The 22,082-nt window shown below is 39.5% G+C and overlaps 1 protein-coding gene across 2 annotated transcripts in view; it reads right to left on the bottom strand.

Annotated features, from left to right (window-relative positions):
- Positions 1-22,082, bottom strand: part of nrg3b (neuregulin 3b) — a 216,371-nt gene that overhangs the window by 136,400 nt on the left and 57,889 nt on the right. The window lies entirely within an intron of this gene.

Below are 22,082 nucleotides of genomic sequence, written 5' to 3'. Positions count from 1 at the left end.
GATAGATAGATAATTGTCTAATGCTTTTAGACTGTGCTCTCATTACAGGCTGGCACTAGTAATGTGAGAACAGGAATGAAGTGACAACCAAACTGAAACAGACTTGCCTCCAGTCACAGCGGTCCTGCTCTGAACCATAACAGATCAGGCAGCTGTAACATGTTCCCAGTCAAACACACCTTTAGGGGCCAGAGCAGACAGGTTTGTGACCAATGTACACGTGGGGCGTGCATAACGTGTGCAGGCTGACCAGTGTCAGTGCTTGAGTTTGCTGAATCAAAGACTGTCAAAGATCAAAAACACAGTCTACTCAGCAGTGATACACTGTCTATGCCAACCGCGTACCCCCTATAGACAGGTCTTAGAAGAGCAGGCACGCTGCTTGAGCCACAGAATAAAACTGCTTACTACACTGGATTACTTTGCATCCCAAAGGTGCGGATTGGAGGCTTTGTATGAGAACACACCAAATCCTCACTGGATTTTCAGGACAATACAGTATGTATTCATCTCTTCACCAATTCCTCTTGCAGTGCACAACAGAGGACACAACCTGCTGCATGCGTGCCATTGCTGACTTATACTTTAAAGGGATAGTTCTCCCAAAAATGAAAATTAGCCCATGATTTACTCACCCTCAAGTCATCCGAGGTGTATATGACATTCTTCTTTCAGATGAATAAAATCTGAGTTATATTAAAAATGTTCTGGTTAATCCAAGCATTATAATAGCAGTAATAGTTGCTCTGTTTTTGAAGTCCATAAAAAAATGCATCTGTCCGTCAAATAACGTGCCCCACACGGCTCCGGGGTGTTAATAAAGGCCTTTCGAAGCGAATCGATGCGTTTGTGTAAGAAAAATATCCATATTTAAAAATGTATTTAATTTTTTTCTATGGCTCTGCATCAGCCGTCCCCGCACCATCACTTCCGGCGAATAAGGTCAAAATACATGCAAAATACCGGCGCGATCATAGATATACACATAGATTTCTCATAAGTAGCTGCGCGGATCGGTCAAATGAGGCATCTACATATATATTTCTTTGATCACGCAAGTATTTTGACCTTATTCGCCAGAAGTTATGGAGCTGGGAATACTAGATGACGTTTGTCTGATAAGAGGTAAAAAATTAACAAATACTGTTCGGTTTCTCGCAGAAACCGATTGTTTCATGTCTTAAGACATCAATGTGTTGCCACGAGCCGCATGGTTTAATATGGATTCGTTTGTCCAAACATTTGGGTGAACTATCCCTTTAAGTCTAACATAGTTCTCTCATACCGCTACTGTAAATGAATCAAATAAAAGTGTATGAGATTTCACAAATACACATTGTAATATTTAATCTACCTGGCTACAGATTCTATTCTTTAAAACAAAATTAGAAAAATGAAATCTTACTGGACACCTTTCATCGGCTTCACAGCAGATTCACACATATATTTCACAGTTATTTTGCAATAACATCTTTTTGACCCATTGTTCATTTAGTAATTTGCTCTGCCTGCAGCTGTGAACAGTAATTTAAAAAAGAGAACTCTTGTGAACTCTCAATCTAGTTCACCTTGAATGTTGGATAAAAAGTTATTTTAACAGAAAGCAGCTCTGGAGTCACAATGTTATTCTAGTTCCTGTTTGACATGCAAACACAAATCCAAGTGCAATGGGAATGAGAAAGCAAAACATACGTTATACACTATAAAATATGATAGTATTGTTTACTTAAATAGGGCTGGGTTTAATTTAGAGGTAATTTAGATGTAACATGGTACATTACTATGATAATAGTACTATTTCATATAGATCACTGGCCACTTCATCAGGTACACCTGTTCAACTGCTCATTAACGCAAAACATGTAATCAGCCAATCACATGACAGCAAGTAATTTCTGTCAGGACCACTATCCGGTATGGTTCTGTTCTGGGCAAGAACTCCCTGCGCATCCATGCAGCCTAGCATGGATGAGTGCAGGGAGAGCAGCAATAACCCCCTATAGGGTAAACAGAACAGAACCAACATAATGTATTGCAGATATCATTAATGTTGATATTAAATGTACAAAATAATTAGGAATTTAGTCTGATTCAAGGGGAATTAGAATACCAAATCCTGACTGAACAAGAGGAGGAGCTGGGGATGGAGAAGGGTAAATGAGCTCTGGAGAAACGCGATAGCAGCTGATAGTACTGAGGAACTATATATATATGCATGCAATGATAGACATCGTATTCCTATAGGTAGACGTGATCAGCTGACAATCAGCTGATGCGACCTTGACTAACGTTACCTGCCAGAACTGACTCTATACGCTTGATTCATGGTCAAGACGATCTGCTTGAGTTCAAACTGAGCATCAGAATGGGGAAGAAAGATGATTTAAGTGACTGAATGTGGTGTTGGCTTGGTTGTTGGTGTATTTCAGAAACTACTGATTCACTGGGATTTCACACACAAGCATCTCTAGGGTACAGAGAATGGTCTGAAAAAAGAGAAAATATCCAGTGTGCAGCAGTTCTGTGGGCAAAAATGCCTTGTTTATGCCAGAGATCAGAGGAGAATGGCCAGACTGGTTCAAGCTGAAAGGTAACTCAAATAACCACCCGCTACAAGCGAGGTCTGCAAGAGCATCTCTGAACACACAATACTTCAAAACCTTGAAGTAGATGGGCTACAGCAGCAGAAGACCACACCGGGTGCTACTCCTGTCAGCTAAGAACAGGAAACTGAGGCTACAGTTCACACAGCCCCGCCAAAATTGGACAATAGACAATTGGAAAAACGCCTAGTCTGATGAGTCTCGAGTTCTGCTGTGACATTCAGATGGTAAGGTCAGAATTTGGCGTAAACAACATAAAAGTATGGATCAGTCCTGCCTTGTATAAAGGGTTGAGGCTGGTGGTGTAATGGTGTGGGGGATCTTTTCTTGGCACACTTTGGACACATTAGTACCAATTGAGCATTGTTTAAAATTTAGCTGACCATGTCCATCCCTTTATGACCACAGTGTACCCATCTTTTGATGGCTACCCCCAGAAGGATAACATATTTTGTCACAAAGCTCAAATCATTTTAAACTGGTTTCTTGAATATGACAGTGAGTTCTATACTTAAATGGCCTCCATGGTCATCAGATCTCAATCCAATAGAGCACCTTGGGAATGTGGTGGAACGGGAGATTCAATATGGACCAAAATCTCAGAGGAATGTTTCTTGAATTCTATGCCACGAAGAATTAAGGCAGTTCGGAAGGCAAAAGGGGGCCTGACCCAGTACTAGTTTGGAAATTATTTTTAATTGTCACCACAAGTAGCAGCCGGACAGTTGAGGCTGAGTTGTTTACTTTCTAATTATTCAGATTGACCCATTCAGGCCTATTCATAGACCAACAAAGCTGGTATTATCTCATTGACGGGGTAATCAGCCAATCATAACTACATGGTGACACTGCCTCCTCTCTGAATTTTCACCTCTATTTTTGTGTTCCTCTCACATTCATGCTTCAGAGCCTCGGCGAGAACACACAGTGATGCAAAAAAGAGGCCTCCTGATTGTTGCTTTAGAGAAAACTAAGCGGTTTACACACCATTTTATTTTTGTACTGAATATAATTTTCTGCCACTGCCTCCCTTTCCTTCTGACAAACACAGACAATTCACTTGACTCTCTCCCAATTGCTCCATCAGGGAAACACCACGCCTCTGTAGTCCGTATGAAAACTTCATTATTTCAAAAAATTAACACCCACCTATCATTGATTACTTTTAACCACAGTTACCCAATGAGATTCTTCGGTCTATGATCTCAAACTGTGTGCATGCATTCAGCTATGGATTTTAAATGGAAGCCAAATATCTTGTAGAATATCTGTGACCTGGTATCACCCACTTCACAACCATAATTGTATCACTGGCGGAATTTGTTTATCTCCTCCCCTCTTGGGTAAGGGAAATAAGTATTTTATAGCTCTCAACTATTACGTGTGTGTTCGTGTGTGTATCTGAGGGCGAAGGGGAGGAGAAGCTGTGTAAATGACATTTCCATCGGAGCCCAGAGGTGCCGTTCTTTGACTGCTGTCTTGGACTCAGCAGGAGGTGAAAATAATTTCTACCTGGCAAAGAAAAGTCACCATAGTCATGTCTCAACCATCTTTTCCATACGCCTCAGAGTGACTCACTTTACCTGTTGACAAACTATGGATTTTTTCATGACATTTGACATTCCAGCGATAAATAATCACACAGAGCTGTCAAATGTTTCTAACGTGCCTACCTGAAAAAGTCTGTCGATGATCACGACAAGCATTCAAACAACGGCACGTCTCAATCATAAGGTATAGCCGAGGGTCTGCCGTGTTGTTGATCTGATGCTTTTATTGGTATGTATTTTGCGTGACAACTGGTATTCAGGGGCCTGATATGAGTGTGTTTGGGTCTTTTGTAACACTGCTGTAAACTGTGATTATAGCCTTTGGCTAAACGGCAATCAAGGCAAGGGCTTCCAGGCTGCTACCATGAGCTATCTTAGCCAATCAGTTTGGAGCTGCTGCTTGGTATGGAGATGCACTGTATCAGAGGGGGAAACTGCACTTACTGCAAGGGTTGCTATTTTGGGTTTCCAAGGAAAAATAATCCAAAAAGGAAGGAACAAACAAGATTCAATTTCATTGTGTGCGGAGAAGACTGAAGATGAATGAGTCAGAGGAGAGGAAAGAGAGAGAGAGAGTGAGTGAGGAAGACGAAAGACATAAATAGAGAGAGATAAGGGAGGAATCAAAGACTGAGTGAGAGGGAGAGATAAGGAGAGAGACAGAGAGAACGCCTCACATTCTCTGAATCTCTCGCCAGACCTTTGGGTGAAAAATTACAACCAGTCACTGCAGGGCACGAGTGACTTCCTAACCACTTTAATAAACTGAGGAGAATGTGATTGCACAGTTAGATAGTCTGTCAGTGTGTTAATGAGAAACGAGCTTTTATCAGAGTCAGCTACTTCAGAACCACCTGGACACATTAGCGTAAAACCCCATAATCACCTATCTACGATCTTTTTAATAAAAGAACAAACAGCCTCCCCAGCAACCCTTCCACTTTACCTTCAAATAGACACAGCATATGAAGACAGAACACTCCTACCAAAGCAAACTAGAGAAAATGTAGCAGTATATATAGTTATATTCCTGAAAGTAATAAAAAATTAAATAGTGGCTATATATATAAATTGATCTTTTTATCATTATATAGAGATGGATGGATGGATGGATGGATGGATGGATGGATGGATGGATGGATGGGTGTAGGTATAGGTGAGCAGTGCATAAATGTATATACAATGCATATAAAATAAAAATACTATAATATTTTATATATTAAAGGGATAGTTCACCCAAAAATCAAAAACCGTAAGTCATATAGGTGTATAAGACATTCTTCTTTCACACAAATAAAATCGAAGTTATATTAAAACATGTCCTGGCTAATCCAAGCTTTATAATGGGAGTGAATGGGAGCCTTAAATTTAAAGCCCAAAAAAGTGCATCTATCCATTATAAAAGTAATACACATGCTCCGGGGGATTAATAAAGGCCTTCTGAAGCGAAGATATGTTTTTTTTGTAAGAAAAATATCCATATTTAAAAATGTAAAAAGTAAAATATCTAGCTTCCGCCAGACAGCCTTCCGTATTCAATTCACGAAGAAAGTGTAACGCCTCTCGCAGTTCAAAACGCTTACGCTACGTCCGATGCCATTCGTCGCGTAATTTGCACTTTTTTCATAAGTTGAATACGAAACTACCCGTTTAACAATACAGATGTATGGATGGATAAGGTATAAGATAGGTTAGGTATAAGTGTGGATAGGTATAGGTATGGTGTAGGTATAAGTGAGCAGTGTATATATGTACAGGTGCTGGTCATATAATTAGAATATCATCAAAAAGTTGATTTATTTCACTAATTCCATTCCAATTTCACTATTCCATTCAAAAAATGAAACTTGTAAATTATATTCATTCATTACACACAGACTGATATATTTCAAATGTTTATTTCTTTTAATTTTGATGATTATAACTGCCAACTAAGGAAAATCCCAAATTCAGTATCTCAGAAAATTGGAATATTACTTAAGACCGATACAAAGAAAGGATTTTTAGAAATCTAGGCCAACTGAAAAGTATGAACATGAAAAGTGTGAGCATGTCCAGCACTCAATACTTAGTTGGGGCTCCTTTTGCCTGAATTACTGCAGCAATGCGGCATGGCATGGAGTCGATCAGTCTGTGGCACTGCTCAGGTGTTATGAGAGCCCAGGTTGCTCTGATAGTGGCCTTCGGCTCTTCGGCATTGTTGAGTCTGGCATGTCGCATCTTCCTCTTCGCAATACCCCATAGATTTTCTATGGGGTTAAGGTCAGGCGAGTTTGCTGGCCAATTAAGGACAGGGATACCATGGTCTTTAAACCAGGTACTGGTTGCTTTGGCACTGTGTGCAGGTGCCAAGTCCTGTTGGAAAATGAAATCTACATCTCCATAAAGTTGGTCAGCAGCAGGAAGCAGGAAGTGCTCTAAAACTTCCTGGTATACGGCTGCGATGACCTTGGACCTCAGAAAACACAGTGGACCAACACCAGCAGATGACATGGCACCTCAAACCATCACTGTCTGTGGAAACTTTACACTGGACCTCAAGCAGCGTGGATTGTGTGCCTCTCCTCTCTTCCTCCAGACTCCGGGACCCTGATTTCCACAGGAAATGCAAAATTTACTTTAATCAGAGAACATAACTTTGGACCACTCAGCAGCAGTCCAGTCCTTTTTGTATTTAGCCCAGGCGAGACGCTTCTGACGCTGTCTGTTGTTCAAGAGTGGCTTGACACAAGGAATGCGACAGCTGAAACCCATGTCTTGCATACGTCTGTGCGTAGTGGTTCTTGAAGCACTGACTCCAGCCACAGTCCACTCTTTGTGAATCTGCCCCACATTTTTGAATAGGTTTTGTTTCACAATCCTCTCCAGGGTGCGGTTATCCCTAATGCTAGTACACTTTTTTCTACCACATCTTGTCCTTCCCTTCGCCTCTTTATTAATGTGCTTGGACACAGAGCTCTGTACACAGCCAGCCTCTTTTGCAATGACCTTTTGTGTCTTGCCCTCCTTGTGCAAGGTGTCAATGGTCGCCTTTTGGACAACTGTCAAGTCAGCAGTCTTCCCCATGATTGTGTAGCCTACAGAACTAGACTCAGAGACCATTTAAAGGCCTTTGCATGTGTTTTGAGTTAATTAGCTGATTAGAGTTTGGCATTAGGTGTCTTCAATATTGAACCTTTTCACAATTTTCTAATTTTTTGAGATACTGAATTTGGGATTTTCCTTAGTTGTCAGTTATAATCTTTAATTTTTGTTGATGATATTATAATTATATAACCAGCATCTGTATATAAAAATGCATATAAAATAAAAAAATAGTGTAATATTTTATATATTAACAAAACAAAACTAAATCAAAATATAATAGATATATTTAAATTCATAATATAAAACATAATAAATATTAGGCCTGTTAACAGTCTAAAATAATTAAGAAAAATGCTCTTTTTTCCCCCCTTGCAATTAATAACTTTACACGTTCAGTTATTTTTTTTAAGGAGTTAAGAAATGAAAACCAAATGTGTAAGTGTTGGGTTTTTAGTAGATCATGCATATATAAAGACTCCATACAGAGGTGGATTTCTGCAGCAGTGCTCTTTACGCTTCTCGCTCACACACTCCATAACAAAACAACACTCATGCTATTTTTGCCTCATCAGATGACTCAGCCAATCAAAACAACTAAATATTGTTAAGAAATTTTGAGAGTTTGAGAGAAAGCTACTTGGTAACTTTTTCACCCACATTATTGATTGTTTTTAAGTTTAAAAGTGAGTCATTATAGTAATGGTAATGTTAATAAAATTAATGATGCCGAATACAAGTTACATACAACTCATATCTCAGAATCTCACATGAAGGACTAATGTGAGCCTCGCAGGTGGGTGTATCAAAAAGACAAAAAAAAGAAAAGAAAAATGTTTAGAATAATCTCTGCTTTCAGACAGAATGAAGGGCACATTCGATGGAACAGCACCCAAAGCTTATTTTTGGATTTACTCTTTGGGGGTGACCCATGCCTAGACCTTCTGAAGAGTCATTGCAAGAACAGGTTTCGAGAACATTATTCTGGCAATGGGGGAATGAGGCAATCTATGTAAAGCGCAGTCAGGTCCTCCCTAAATCTGCTCAGAGGTAGCACAAAATCCCGCTGAGACTGAAGAATGGAGCACAAAGCATGCTGTTAAATCCCCATGTTATTCCCTGCACATGCTTGTTTGATTGGTGCACTCGCTTGAATATAAATAGCTATAGAAAATGTCTGGCCATATTGTGTTCATCTTCAGTGCTCATGCATGCTTGTGTTTGCCATCTCTTTGTCTATTTTTCGGAAACCTCCTTTTTGTACTTTTCCTTTGAGGTTAATTCTCATAGTGGGTTCAATTGAATGAGCACCTACTCAATAGACAAGTGGTTCTCAACCAGGGGACCGGGGCCCACTAGGGGGCCTCAGCAAACATCCAGGAGGGCCCCAGTAAGTACGGAGCCACTAAAAGGTGGAGGAAAACAAATGAGATGGAAGGAAAAATAATAAGTCAACGCGTTTGCGTTCTTTTGCAAATGTTTACGTTCCCAGAGAAACTTTGCGCTAGTTTGCACAATGTTTGCATTCCCCCGAGAACCTTTTGAGTTCTTTGTGAGCGAACGCAGTTTCTCGGAGGAACGTAAAAGTTTTGCAAGAAAAAAGCAAAAGCATTGAAATATTTTTCCCTCCCATCTGATATTTTTTCCATCACCATGTCCCTTTAGGGTAGGGGTGCAAAACTTCCTGGAGGCACACATGCCGCCTGCTTTAGGGACTCCGTAAGTAAGTCTTAAAATTCTTAAAATTCAGTTATATTAACAATCTGGATTTAAAAATGCTGAAGCACACAAACAAATAAGGATGTACAACATTAAACGTACATCATATGTAGGGGTGTAACGATATTCAAACCAAACCGAAAAACCGCGATACACCACCCACGGTTCGAACCGCGCTAAGTTTTCTACCACAGAAATAATTAGTATTTTTTTTATAAAACTAAATCTTCAAAGCACAGAGATATAATTTTCCATTTTAATATTAAGTAGGCCTATATAAATATTCCATGCTGCAACACATTAACAGCATAAATGCATTAACAGATTAGGTTTCCAGAAACAGCAACAAATTTTGAGCATGCAACTGCCTTAAGGAGTTTTAAAACCTGTCAAGTCAACTTTATTTATATAGCGCTTTTAACAATGCAGACCTGTGAGGTCCCAAATTTTAGGTATTTTGTGGGTGTAGGGGACATGGTCCCCCAAGAAAATTTTGATTTCTCTGATCTATATATGTTGTTTTTAAGATGTTTGAAGGCTAAAAAAAATAAAAATAAATAGCTTTCAAAACCATGTTAGTGGTCAGTAGATTATCTGTCATACCTGCTCTCTCCTCATTTCATCACTCTCTCATTCTCATTTCCATCACTCTTTCACTCTCTTTTTCTCTCAGTCTCCTTCTCTTGCCCTGTCTCTTCCCCTCCTAAAGCTGAGCTCTGGCTGATAGTCTTTTCATTGTTTAACATTTCTATCCTAAAGCAGCTGTCAAATATGAAATGTTTAGTTTAGCTACTTACATCTCACACCGTTTACTGAAGCGTTGCGCGACTCGCGCTGCAGCTTCTGTGTACATAAAGCACTCTATTGGTCAATTATTTCACAACATTTATTATGTACACCTCGGAAAAATACAGAGGTCCGGACCTCGGAGACCTCATAGCTGGCAGCCTGTAGTTTGTCTCAACACTTCAGTTTGTCGGAGCTTTTCAGTCTGGTTCAGCTAGTTTCACCACAGAGCCTTTACTGTACACATGATGTTGGACTTCTATCAAATTAAAATCGGTAAAGCGACTGCCTGGCGCTCGTTAAGACTTTAATAGAGCGGCGAAAGCGCTGAACGAGTTTGTGCTTTTGATTTTCCCATGCACTCGCAGCACAGTAGCGTAAATAACAGCGCTTAATATGTTGGGGTGTGGTGTGGTTTGGCGAGCGGCTCAACAGGAAAACTTTAGGTGCTCCCAATCGATTGTCAATCATTTCCTCGGCCAATCACGGGCCCCCTCCTTGCTCGGACCCTGGGGCTTCAGCCCCACCTAGCCCATATGTTAATCTGGCCCTGCCTGTAAGCCGCTATACTGTGCTCGTAGCGCACACTCTGCACGCGGAGGCGTGCCCTATCACGGCGTATATTAGGTGTATAAGCGCAAGAGAAACTGAGCATGCAATGTTATGCTGTCAATTCGTAAGTCATGAAATAAAAGTAAAGTTAAAGTACCAATAAATCACGTAACTGGTTCGACGTGTGTTAGCTGGGAAGGATTTGCATGCAGTTATGATGTGCAATCTGTCGATCAGGAGCAGTTTTCATGTTTCATTAACAATTCATGAAGTATTGTGTATTCGCCATGGTAACTGTTGTTTCCATAACTACAAAATGCCACTTTATTTTCACTGTTGTTTTGTTTATTTTTTAAATTAGTGTGGTGGTTATTATAGTATAGTATTAACAAACTGCTTTTTAATATCTAATATTTAATATATTTAACTTATAGGCCTATTTATTCATCAGTATTAGTCATATTCATACAACTTATATTTAAGTAGGCTACAGTGGGACATTACTTGTGTGTGTCATAAATTTTTATGAAATAAATAAAAAACATTTTTAAACATGATGGTAAATGGTCAAATGAGTAGATTATTTCTGACAAGTCTACAGTGCAGACATTTATATCATTTGAGTTTAGGTATGCTAACTGCTCTAAAGAAAACGTAAAGCCAATGTATAAAGTTAAATTATTGCTGTTGTTATTATTAAGTTAAAAGTGAATCTGGTGTTATTATTGCTGGTGCCACAGCAAACAGAACCGAACCGTGGCATAGGTGTATCGTTGCACCCCTAATTGTTTTATTACAACAAAAGTACCAGAGGTATATCAGCTTAGCTAGGAGGGCCTTCGAATATTATCTCGGACAAAGGGGGGCCTTGGAGGCAAAAAGGTTGAGAACCACTGCAATAAACATTTGAAGCCCAATCTGCAAGGACGCGCCAGTTTTACCTCTCTGATCATAGAGGCCTGACAGGAACTCACTCTATTATTCACGTGCAGGAAGCTCTCTCGTCCCCATTTTACAAGGCCTCTCGTACCCATTTGAGTTAAGTGATCCGTGTTCTGAGGTCGAGATACAATGTTTGGGCAGGAAGTTCGGTGGTGGGTTAAAGGCCTGCGGGCAGCATAGGAGCGACAGAGAAGCAGGAGGTGGGGGTGGGTTGAAGGCTAGAAATGAAAGTGAAAATGAATCCCGCCAGTCTGCCAGAACCAGAGTTGGAAGGTGAGAGTCTCTTAATCCATTTCCTGCGCCACCTCTGCCTGCCCTTGCGCTCTCTGCACTGGGTTTCAGAATAGAATGTGACAGACTGTGAGCAAGAGCAAGCTATGGAGAAGGCTAATCGGCCAGCCCTTCTTAGCTCCGGCTCCTCTGTATCCCTTTGGGCCAGGAACAGGGCCAGGTCTCCAGTAGGAGATAGATAGATAGATATAAATATTCGCTCACACCGCAAATGCAAAGCAGCGGGTAGCTGATGACTTATAGGCAGATCTGGCTCCAATGTGCAGAGTTACTCATGTGAAACTCAGGCTCAATCAGGGAAGTACGCTGAATACAGAAACAATCATCATTAATCACCACTCCGCCGGCTCAGGGTGAGTTTCCAATTAGCATTTGGGCACTGGTTTCCCTGCCACCAATATCCCAGCATGCCGTGTTTGTCTTCTCCCTTACACATCTATCTAGCTTTGGGCTGTGCGCAGTTGCAGAAGTGCCTGCGTGTTTATTTTACGTTGACAGCCGGTGGCGAAGTGCGAATGCCGGGCGCATGGTCCTCCAGGGCCCATGACACAACTTCAAACTCATTTGGCTTCCAATGGCGAAATTAATGAAGCAAGTTATCAATGTGCCAATCAAGCGAACACAAAGGAAAACACAACACTGACTTTGTGAGTTTTTAAGTATCTAATAAAAAGGGCTGTCGATGCACCATAAAACAATATACCGTTACTTATAATAAACCATAAACATTCATTGCTTTCTTATTCATTCGGAATAAATCGCAATTGAGCAGAACGGTTTATGAAGATTGGCGTGTGATGGTTTTCCGCAGCTCTAACAGTAGTGGAGGCGAGAATGGCAAAAGGCTTGTCGAGCTGAATGGAGGCACAGCGTCTCTGTTTGGTGCTGAATGGCATAATGTACTGCACTGTGCCCAATCTAGTGTTCTGGATGGAGTCGCCTTTTGTCCGGTCATATCCGTGTGTGAGCAGACACAATGTCTATTCAGACTCCAGGCCTCTGCTGGGCTTTCCACTCTGTCTCTCTTTATCTACTCTAGTGTAAACTTGCAAGAATGGAATGGCGGGTACAGTCACTTCAATTTGCTTCAGATAAAGCCTAACTATCTCGCTAACAGGGATCATGAGTGTTTCAGTTGACCCTATCATTCTGAGGGGATCTCCTTACAAAGGCTATCTGATGGATACCAGCTACAAAAGTGCCAATCTCCCTCTCAGCTCGCCTCAGTGTTAGCATAGCTTATGAAACCGCAATGAGTAATCTTTGTGATTACAGTGTCGAATTATAGCATATGATCACCCAGTACGTTTAAGCAAGCCAGCGCTTCCCCACTAACAAGATAATGCTACCTAAACCATTCCATCGTTGTTAAATTATGAAGATGGATGGGATCCTCGAGCACTAGATGGAAAGGAGCTGTTGCCATGGAGAGCAACTTTGTGATGTTGAATGCAGGTGTCAAGTGTTTTCTGTTTGGCTGAGACAACGAGTAGACAGAAATAAAGATTTTGATGCAAAGTCAGTGAAGGACATAAAACGTCTTATCTACCCAAGATAAGATGTTTTATGACATGATTTATACAATGATGGAGGGGAAATGTACTGTTGACGACGCAGCAACAGTGACGTGAATAATAAAGATGGCTTTATTCTTCGCTTTCAATCTCTTTCTGCGAAAAGACAGAGTTAGAAATGTGTGAGCAACAACCGACTAGTTCAGGGGTTTTCAAACGAGGGGTCTGAAAAACATTGTGTAAATATAGAAAAATATCTATCTATCTATCTATCTATCTATCTATCTATCTATCTATCTATCTATCTATCTATCTATCTATCTATCTATCTATCTATCTATCTATCTATCTATCTATCTATCTATCTATCTATCTATCTATCTATCTATCTATCTATCTATCTATCTATCTATCTATCTATCTATCGTCCTTGGACCCTAGTTTGAAAACCCCTGGAAAAGATAACTCACCAACCAATGTACTTGAAAATACATAGTTTTTTAGTTAAAAAGCCTTGTGTGGACATCAGTATTCCATCCAAAACACAACATATGCTTATTACAGACAATGCTGGTTGCTTCAATTGATAATATATTTGGGCCTAATAAAGATGGCTCAGATTAGCCCGAACATGTCATGCTGCAGAGCAGAGGGTGGAAGGGAAAAAGCACAATTAGTAGAAAATAAACAGTGTTAGTTTATAATGAGGAAGACAGTGTGATTTTCATAAAGTGTGCTGGTGGCTTAGAGGGATGTGTGTACACTGGGCCGTTTGACCACTGTCAGCACCTCTTCCTGTGATCAGACAGGCCGTATGTAAAGAATAAGAGAGCAGAGGCTGACGCAATCCTTTTAGCACACACGTCACTCGACATATGCATGCACGTACATTGTCAACACTGCCAACCTCAACTGCAAACACATATCTAGCATACATATACAGAGAGGACTTACAAAACCCATAAAAGTCATTAAGATTTGTCATAAGGTTTCATTTAACACAACAGATGTTTTAAACATAATATGTATGATCTCATTGCAGATATGTTAATACATTAGCACATCCCCCTCGTGACGTTTAAGAAACCTCATTAACACGTCTAACTTGATACTACATACAGTATGCCATTGTCAAAACATTTTTGCTTTAATCTATCAAAGTAAAGTGTTACCAATAAAAAAGGTTTTGGCAGTGTCTTTGTATATTTTTTTATAATAATTCTGCGTTCTGACTTGAAATGATGTCATAGGCTCATGACCAGCGCTCTACTGTTGACTGATCTCACCTCAAGCTTTACCTTAGAAAACATGGCCTCCATTTTAAATGTATGCCTTGTGTGTCCTTTCAAAAAAATCACAACCTTTAAAATAATCACAATTTACTTAATAGACCCATGTCACATTTCCGGGTTTGGAACATGGAAGTAAACTACAGCTGAACTTCTACAGAGGTAAATAGAAGATCGTAGCAAATATAATTTTGAGAGATGGATTACAGCAGGTAAAGGAGAGAAATATTTCAAATTCTCAGTCACTTCCTCAAAAACTGTGTTCAAACCCCCATTGCAGAAGTGTTAACTTGTTTTATTGTAATTTAATTCCAGGGTAATACAACACAAAGCATGTTGATACACAGATTAGGCATAACATTATGACCACTGAAAGGTGAAGTGAATAACACTGATTATCTCTTCATCACGGCACCTGTTAGTGGGTAGGATATATTAGACAGCAAGTGAACATTTTGTCCTCAGTTGATGTGTTACAAGCTGGAAAAATGGGTAAGCGTAAGAATTTGAGCGAGTTTGACAAGGGCCAAATTGTGATGGCTAAATGACTGGGTTAGAGCATCTCCAAAACTGCATCTCTTATGGGGTGTTCCCGGTCTGCAGTGGTCAGTATCTATCAAAAGGTGTCCAAGGAAGAAACAGTGGTGAACCATGGGCAGCCAAGCTAATTTATGCACGTGCGGAGTGAAGGCTGGCCCGTGTGGTCCGATCAAACAGACGAGCTACCAGAGGTGGAAAGTAACTAATTACATTTACTTGCGTTACTGTAATTGAGTAGTTTTTCTGCGTACTTCTACTTTTTTAAGTAGATTTAAAAATCTGTAATTTTACTTTTACTTAAGAATGTTTTGTTTGAAGTATTGTACTTCGCTACATTTTAAACCACATCCGTTACTGAGTTAAAAATAAATAATACAAAGGGGGGAAAAACGCAATCCGGAAAACGACTGCATTGAATTGAAGGCGGGAGAACGAACGCAAAAATACGTAGACGGACGGACAAGACATACGTCAGACCCAGCTGAAAGCGAAACGCCGTCGTGAACCCCTGGATAGTATGGAAAAACTTTGGATGTAGACAAAAAATAGACAGGTGTTGTCCTGGAGGATATCAAATTAGCAAAAAAATGTTGATTCAAAGGAGGAAACACATAGAACATGTTCGGGAACACATCCCTCTGTGCAGATAAAGGTACGTTTATAACTTAAGGCCGAATGTTTTCTGTGATGCAGAGGGAATCCCGGAATTACCTACAGTATAATGCAGATGTCACGTAAAACACGCAAACTGATGGATGAATGAATACATCGACAGTAGAGCTGTACAATAAAACAAATCGCGAAATGGTCTGTGAATATTAAAGCTCAAAACACTGCTATATGAATATATGATCTGCTTGTTCTGTCTCTGTGTGAATGAGCAGCGCCGTTTCGTCTACTAGCCTACATACTTAAGTAGCCTACGCGATGCTCGTGGTGTTTAACGTCTCATAGAGTATGAACATTTCCAGAGCTGATCTGAGACCCCCTAATGAACATTTTCATCATTTTATTTGATTAAAAGCCATTATCAAATACACTCTGAAACAGATCTTCCCTGAAATAGGTCCTCACTAAAACCCGTCAAAATAAACGGTTTAACTAGATGAAATTGTGACAGAAATATATTACTATTGTATGCCTATAGAATACTTGTCAAAATAATAATAACAACAATAATAATATTACATAATTTATATATTATTTAAGAATATATTTTTAAATCCATGGTGTAATTTAGTAAAACAGCAGCGCTTTGCCCCAAAAAATGAAAGGACAAGTATTTGATTACCACCGTTTTGGTAATGTATTTGTATTAAATCATAAAAAGAAAAATTTCTTAGGACTCTATTATTCTTAAAGTTAATTCATAATAATTTATTTAGTTCATTAGACATGTTTTATTGAAATTTAAAAAAAAAAATATTTAAAAATGGTTTTAAGTTTGTTATAATTTGTTCAACCAAAAAAAAAAAAAAATCAGTTTTCATTAATTTAATGCCATTTTAACTGGTGATAATAATAACCATAATTTAATAATACAGTTTATTTATTAAATAATTAATACCGTGATGCTGTGAAACTGATGTTTTCATATTGTGAAAATCTCATTCTATTACAATACACGGGAGAGTCCCGTTAAAAAAAGTTACTCAGTAACTTTACATTTTAAATGAACTACTTTTTACTTTTACTTGAGTACATTTTTAGACAAGTACTTTTACTTCTATTTAAGTAAAATTTAATTGAAGTAATAGTACTTTAACTTGAGTAGAATATTTTGTTACTCTTTCCACCTCTGCGAGCTACTGTAGCTCAAATTGCTCAAGAAGTTAATGCTGGTTCTGATAGAAAGGTGTCAGAAAACACAGTGCATCGCAGTTTGTTGCATACGGGGATGCATAGCCGCATACCAGTCAGGGTGCCCATGCTGATCCCTGTCCCTGATCCCTGATTGACTGAGGAACGAGACCAACGCAGTGCCAGTGAAATCTGATTCCTCGAGCTGGTTCTTGAGCTGAGCGATCTCTCTCTTGCTGGGAGCGTTGTTCTTCAGGTGGTCTTCAGCTTTTGTGCGCTTCAGATCCTTCCTCAGACGCTTCTCTGTCTCCAGGGTTAGAGTTGGGTTAAAGTGCCAACAGTGGGCATGTGAGCATCAGAACTGGACTACTGAGCAATGGAAGAAGGTGGCCTGGTCTGATGAATCACATTGTCTTTTACATCACGTGGATGGCCGGGTGTGTGTGCGTCGCTTACCTAGGGAACACATGGTACCAGGATGCACTATGGGAAGAAGGCAAGCCGGCGGAGGCAATGTGATGCTTTGGGCAATGTTCTGCTGGGAAACCTTGGGTCCTGCCATCCATGTGGATTTTACTTTGACAAGTACCACCTACCTAAGCATTGTTGCAGACCATGTCAACTTCGGATAAAGCCTAACTATCTCGCTAACAGGGTTCATGAGTCGTTCAGTGGGATCTGTGGGATGTGCTGAACAAACAACTCCGATCCATGGAGGCCCCACTTTGCAACTTATAGGACTTAAAGGATCTGCTGCTAACATGGTGCCAGATACCACAGGACACCTTCAGGGGACTAGTGGAGTCCATGCCTCGACAGGTCAGGGCTGTTTTTGCAGCAAAAGGAAGGTACACAATATTAGGAAGGAGGTCATGATGTTATGCCCGATCTGTGTATAAATATACATTTGTTTGTTTATGAATATATTGGCACAGATTTTGCAAGTCTGTTTGTAAGCTTTGTGTGTTTTTATGTATAAAACTATTGCAAAAGAACATGCATCAAGCACTATAAATTGGCCTGGTTGTATTTTGCTGTTCTCATAACGCTTTTGAAATAACTCATCCAAAATGAAGGGATTATTATTTTAAAACTATTGCAGTTTGGTCCGATAAAATACACTGTATTGACATTTTAATGCAAAAACGTAAAATTTGGTGATATATTTTGGTTACATTATTTTTTTAACATTGTAAAAATACTACAACATTTTTTAAAATCTTATGTTGTCTTAACCTAACCTCAGCTGCAATGCAATATTGTGAAATGTTACTGGTATCAATCCATCCACCCATAGCTCTTCAGTGCCAAACACAGAGTATGAAAAACTTTCCAGTGTCAAGGGGCATGAAACACTCATTTATATCACTGGTATCACTCACACTTCCATGTATATTCACTGCCAGTAAAATCAGCTCTCTGGGTGAAGTGGGCTGTTTAAACTTCACTTGTCTCCGCTCACCTGAGAGACTCTTGACACAAATGTCATTTTGAGATTGCTTGTTGTTTTTTGCAACTACTTATTTAGGCACCTTTGTTGTGTGGCCCAGACAAACCACTGAGGCCTACAACTAGTGCTGATACATTGTACGCTTGGATTATGTGTCCGCCAGCACAGCCGAGACACTTGACAAATAAAGAAACTCTCAGACGGAAATGTCAGGTAATCTTTAACCTCCAGCAATAAGGGAAAAACATAAAACACACCACCATTATATTTCCCATTATGTTTTGGTTGAACCCCCTGCATACAAATCCATTTATTTCATGTATTTCAGAGTTCATTGACTGAGTAGACAAGCCATGAAAGAGCTCCTGGGAGAATATTAACTGTCTGGGAAATATAGTAGCATTGTTTAGAGTGCTATTTAACATTCAGTATACAGAGTGTAAACATTTGAAGTGGACAACGTCTACATGCAATATTGACATCTATACGCAGCAGATGAATGTGTTTGTGAAGACAAGCCCTTGAGCATTTCTTCATGGACAAACGTGACTTTTTTCCTACTTCATTAAAAGGTATGCCACCTTTTCACCATTATTTCCTCAGAAACTGTAATCTTAGATTTTTTTTGTACTTTAATGGCAGGGTAATACAACACACGGTATGTTAAAAGGGTAATGCACCACTGGCAAATAGGTTTTTAATTTAACTTTTGTTATCTGTGCTACCTGACTAGAGAAAACAGAGAAAAGGGGCTTTTATCATCCCTTTTCCCATAATGCACTGGGTATCTTGCCATTCAAGCCAACTCCCAGTCTGCTCCTTCAGCTCCTGCTTTCCTGTAGCTCAAACAATAGAATGCGGCACTAGCAACGCCAAGGTCATGGGTTCGATTCCCAGGGATAGCAGGAACTGACAAAATGTAAATGTGTTCCTTGAATGCAATGTAAGTCGCTTTGGATAAAAGCTTGATCAGTGTCAAAAACTGCCTTGCTTGAGTAGGAAATACTTCTTAGCAAACTTTTAGTCACAATGGTCTCGACTTCTTGTTCCAGGATGCAATAATTCAAAGAATAAACGTTTAGCAGGAGTTATTTCCCTTTCCAGTGAAGGACCCAGAGCATTGTATCAAATACTTTATATATAGGAATATGATGCAGTCCGATTACTTGTGAATGGGAGAAAGTGCAACGCCCAATATGGAGAATAAGCCCCACCCTCTAAATGAAAGAGCCAAACATTGATTAGTAAGTTGCAGCTGCTGGTAGAAGCCCCGGTTGCTATAGAAACATTCAAAAGTTCTAAGACACGCACTTAGGACTGCACATTATCTTTGTCCAAGCTGAAATTTTCAGTTTTCTTTGATTGTGTGCAGTGGCTAAAGGCTGCAAAGAATTGTAAATATGGAGCGAACACCGCTACAGAAAGTTTACAACCGCTACATTTACCATAATGCTGTTTAAAGAGTAGACAGAGTACAATACAAAAATCTGATAAATCTGCCACATTCAAAGCAATAATTGTTTAAATAACCCTCTGTTGATCCAACTGTCTGTGGACGGGGATACTGTCAAAAGTCCACTGAATTATGCATAAACAGGAATTCCTCTGTCCAGGTACGCAAACAGCTATGGCCTAGTTGTATTTTTAGACAACATCTACATGTATTGACATACGCAGCAGATGAATGTGTTTGAGAATGTATTTATGTATGGACAAACGTACATTTTTTCCTCCATTAAGAAGTATGCAACTTCGTTTCTCACTTCCTGTGTGCTCTGACCCTGGCTCTGCCAAATCTTCTGCCACCTATTACAATGGAGAAGAAAAAAAACAGTTCTTCTGAATATAACTTGGTTCCATAAAGGCTATAAATTTGTGATGCATATGTACACTTTCCCTGTCCCCAAAAGTGGTGCTCCTTTATGCATGAGCGATTAGAGGAAAATGTGAGCACGGTCTGCCCAGAGGCTGATGAATACCATGAACTGACGTGGAGATCGATGGCTGATCGCGGAAGCGTTTCACGGAGAAAAATTTATCATGGATTCAAGCATGAGTACTGATACATACTGCTCTGCATTTCAATGAGCCGTTCGGCCAGTGACACCGCGACTGACAGACACCCCCCCCCCCCCCCCCCCCATCCAATTCAGATAACCTTCAACCTGCCAGAGAGACGCATCAACGCAAGCACAGAAATACAACCCTTTACCTTCAATTATTTTCAGTGGACGTTTATCTGTGGAGCAGGTGTAAATTTTGCGACATCTCACCTTGCACTAAGCAAAAACAATTATTCCTGGAAAGCGGGAAGGAAAGACGAGACTTAGACACACTGACAGACTAAAGAGATTTTGCTTGGCTCTGTAAACTAAGAACAGCGTGCAGGGCTGCATGAAAAAGGAAACGAAAGAGCTTCTTTCAACTTGCGCGCAAACAGACAAACTCGTATACTGACACAAATAAACATGCTAGCTTATAGGGGATGCTTTGTCTTCAGCCGCACCAATAATCTCATCAAACACACTTTCTGTCTGCATTTCTGTTCTTTCTCCCTCTTTTTTTCCCAAATTAACACAACACATAGACAAAGCCCATTTTGTGAGCTACTTCCTGAATTCATTACAGAGCCACTCGGAAAAAGCCCAAGCAATATTGTTGCAAAACCTAGGCGAGGGATGCGGCCTTCTGCCACATTCTGACTTAACAAGAGAATAATTAGACAAGTAATGCTGGATAAACTTGTCTGCCAAACCAGTGAACCATGGGAAAAACCAAACCAGCCAGGATTCATAATAGAGCATTTTGTCCTTGGTCTCCAAGGTGCATCATTTCACATGCAATACATTAGTTGTAAATGACGGCAAGTCGGTTCAAGTCTATAATTGAGCGATGATCACAGATTCTTGCAACACATGGCAAACTGGGTCTGCTAGAGTTTTGACAAAGAGACTGCTGGAAGAAGAAACTGCTGTGCTTTTTAACAAGTATGCAGGCTCATTGAAATTTGCCTATTATATTACTTGAAGGTACACTGTCTTATTCACTAATGACCAAGAATTCTTGTTTCTTGAACTACAACATTTACCTTGTTTTTTCTTAAATTTCTTCATGCTTCAAATTTCACATTTCATTTCAAGCATGATATTGGCACTGGCTCAGTTGTCTCTTTTAAAACAACCACACAATTCTTAAAAAAAAATAGTTTGGTGGAAACGACGGCACAACTGAGATCATAATTTTGTTAAAAAGATTGAAAAATCATTCTTAACATAAAACATCTAACTATTTATTTAGATTATTCCAGTTTTAAACATGTGTCATTATATATTATATATTATAAATATATTTGTAATGGATTTTCATATGTTAAGGTTGAAAGTCTGGTTCTGTGTCAAGAAAACAATAGTATCAAAAATACATTCTGATAAATAGTTTTAAAGACTTTTTTTTAAAGAAAAAGCATAGACATAAATGTGGCCGAAACGGACCCACTTATGTGAGACAGATTCACAACTGGTGTGTATACACACACATTAATTTGTTCTCAGCCTTATTTTAATGTTGTCAACTCTAAATGAAGAAATGAATACCTATATTTATGTGGTAATTAGCATAATACACGCCCAATATACGGGCTTTCTTCACAACCTGTGCTATACAGCCAATCATTATTCTCTGCAAACAATTACTTACTCCCTCTAAAAACACACTCATGTCAGAGAGTACATGATTACATAAATCCTTTTTTATAACCCTGTATCACAGATTGATCGATAATGCATATAATTGTTGTTACACTAAAATAAGTAAGACATACTGTTGGACCTCTTAATTATTCAGTTTCTAATACTAATACACACAAAAACAACATTTCATCTTAACACATTTCATGTTTCTAAGGCAACTGGAAGTGCTTATTTTCCGTATGCATGGATTCAGTTGGTTCTCAATTTGATTGT

This window comes from Gobio gobio (genome assembly GCF_949357685.1).
Source record: "Gobio gobio genome assembly, chromosome: 20".
Classification (NCBI taxonomy): domain Eukaryota; kingdom Metazoa; phylum Chordata; class Actinopteri; order Cypriniformes; family Gobionidae; genus Gobio; species Gobio gobio.
This window is presented reverse-complemented; position numbering and strand designations above follow the sequence as displayed.